General features: G+C 42.8%; 3 non-coding genes across 3 annotated transcripts in view; all 3 read right to left on the bottom strand.

The window, feature by feature from the left end:
- TRNAS-AGA (transfer RNA serine (anticodon AGA)) overlaps positions 1–31 on the bottom strand; it is an 82-nt gene extending 51 nt beyond the window's left edge. The window contains exon 1 of the tRNA in view: positions 1–31. This exon is cut by the window's left edge and continues 51 nt beyond it. This is a non-coding gene — a tRNA (tRNA-Ser).
- Positions 32–1,132: 1,101 nt separating this feature from the next.
- TRNAS-AGA (transfer RNA serine (anticodon AGA)) lies at positions 1,133–1,214 on the bottom strand. Its single transcript has one exon. It is a non-coding gene; the product is annotated as a tRNA-Ser (tRNA).
- Positions 1,215–2,316: 1,102 nt separating this feature from the next.
- TRNAS-AGA (transfer RNA serine (anticodon AGA)) lies at positions 2,317–2,398 on the bottom strand. Its single transcript has one exon. It is a non-coding gene; the product is annotated as a tRNA-Ser (tRNA).
- Positions 2,399–2,500: the final 102 nt, after the last annotated feature.

Here is a 2,500-nt window from a genome sequence, read left to right as displayed (position 1 = left end):
TCCATCGCCTTAACCACTCGGCCACAACTACAGATAAAAAAAACTCTGCCCCAAGACCCTGCTGAGCTCAGTAAGTTTATCATTGGAAGCGCAGAGGTTGCTGCTGTCAAAACTAAAGGCATTAAAAGACAGCCAGACTTTGGGTGCTTACAAAACAGCCAGACTTTGTCTCCAGGACACAAGTAAGGAGGAATTCTGCATCTTTCGGATGTCGCCAATAGACCAGAAAGAAAGGAGAAGATTACGTAGATTCCCCAGTATAATTATTATAGGCAAATTGTGGCCACGGAAGGAGATTAGTCCAATCATCTTGCAAGCGAGAAATGAATTTTCTGAGGACGTTTTCTAATACCTGGTTTATTAATTTAAAAGTTATGAGCTTTTTTTCTAAATATGGAAAGGAGCCTTTATTAGACAACTGGGAGGGAGGTAACACCAGCGATTCTCCTGAGGTGGAGCTATCTCACAGCCTCTGACATTGTCCAATCGGCATGAAGTTGCTTCACAGTGTAAATGACTAAAGCTGGAGGGAAGGGGGATCAATTCAAACAGCCATATCTCGGGCTGGGGACTACCTAGAACAGTGGTTCTGGTGGCATATGAAAGAGGAGATTCTAGTCTTTCATATGACACCAGGACCGCAGTTCTAGCTGTGCGAGAACCCGAGATATCGTCAGTTAAACACACAAGTGGTTATAGAAGCTGTATTCTATATGATCACGTTGTGTTTTGCTGGGACGGGAAGGGGTAGAATGTATGGTGGTTGGACATGGTCATACAGAAAACATTGCACTGCCCAGAGTGAAAAGAAAGAGTCACCTCCTATTTGGCAATTAGAGCCACATTAGCATATTTAGAAAAATGATCATAACTTTGCAAATGATACACGTTTTAAAAAAAAATCAAACCACACTGTAATTATCAGCAGCAAAGCGCCTATTAGATTAGTTAGGAAATAGGGAATTAATAAACTGGGTACAGAGCCTCTTTAAATGTAGGGTCCGGCATCTGATTAGTGACAGAGCAGTGGAGTAGGGCATAATCACGATATGACTGCAATTAAACTTCTTTGTTACCTAGCACAAGCGTATTACCTTATTTTTATCGCTTCACGGAGGCAGAAAATTCAAGACGTAGTCGGCAGGATTTGAGCCTGCGCGGGGAGACCCCAATGGATTTCTAGTCCATCGCCTTAACCACTCGGCCACGACTACAGATAAAAAAAAGTCTGCCCCAAGACCCTGCTGAGCTCAGTAAGTTTATCATTGGAAGCGCAGAGGTTGCTGCTGTCGAAACTAAAGGCATTAAAAGACAGCCAGACTTTGGGTGCTTACAAAACAGCCAGACTTTGTCTCCAGGACAAAAGTAAGGAGGAATTCTGCATCTTTCGGATGTCGCCAATAGACCAGAAAGAAAGGAGAAGATTAAGTAGATTCCCCAGTATAATTATTATAGGCAAATTCTGGCCACGGACGGAGATTTGTCCAATCATCTTGCAAGGGAGAAATGAACTTTCTGAGGACGTTTTCTAATACCTGGTTTATTAATGTAAAAGTTATGAGCTTTTTTTCTAAATATGGAAAGGAGCCTTTATTAGACAACTGGGAGGGAGGTAACACCAGCGATTCTCCTGAGGTGGAGCTATCTCACAGCCTCTGACACTGTCCAATCGGCATGAAGTTGCTTCATAGTGTAAATGACTAAAGCTGGAGGGAAGGGGGATCAATTCAAACAGCCATATCTCGGGCTGGGGACTACCTGGAACAGTGGTTCTGGTGGCATATGAAAGAGGAGATTCTAGTCTTTCATATGACACCAGGACCGCAGTTCTAGCTGTGCGAGAACCCGAGATATGGTCAGTTAAACACACAAGTGGTTATAGAAGCTGTATTCTATATGATCACGTTGTGTTTTGCTGGGACGGGAAGGGGTAGAATGTATGGTGGTTGGACATGGTCTTCCAAAAAACATTGCACTGCCCAGAGTAAAAAGAAATAGTCATCTCCTATTTGGCAATTAGAGCCACATTAGCATATTTAGAAAAATGATCATAACTTTGCAAATGATACACGTTTTAAAAAAAAAATCAAACCACACAGTAATTATCAGCAGCAAAGCGCCTATTAGATTAGTTAGGAAATAGGGAATTAATAAACTGGGTACAGAGCCTCTTTAAATGTAGGGTCCGGCATCTGATTAGTGACAGAGCAGTGGAGTACGGCATAATCACGATATGACTGCAATTAAACTTCTTTGTTACCTAGCACAAGCGTATTACCTTATTTTTATCGCTTCACGGAGGCAGAAAATTCAAGACGTAGTCGGCAGGATTTGAGCCTGCGCGGGGAGACCCCAATGGATTTCTAGTCCATCGCCTTAACCACTCGGCCACGACTACAGATAAAAAAAAGTCTGCCCCAAGACCCTGCTGAGCTCAGTAAGTTTATCATTGGAAGCGCAGAGGTTGCTGCTGTCGAAACTAAAGGCATTAAAAGACAGC

Source organism: Rhinoderma darwinii, assembly GCF_050947455.1.
Source record: "Rhinoderma darwinii isolate aRhiDar2 chromosome 1 unlocalized genomic scaffold, aRhiDar2.hap1 SUPER_1_unloc_1, whole genome shotgun sequence".
NCBI lineage: Eukaryota > Metazoa > Chordata > Amphibia > Anura > Rhinodermatidae > Rhinoderma > Rhinoderma darwinii.
Note: the sequence above shows the minus strand (reverse complement) of the source record. Positions and strands in the feature narration are given on the sequence as shown.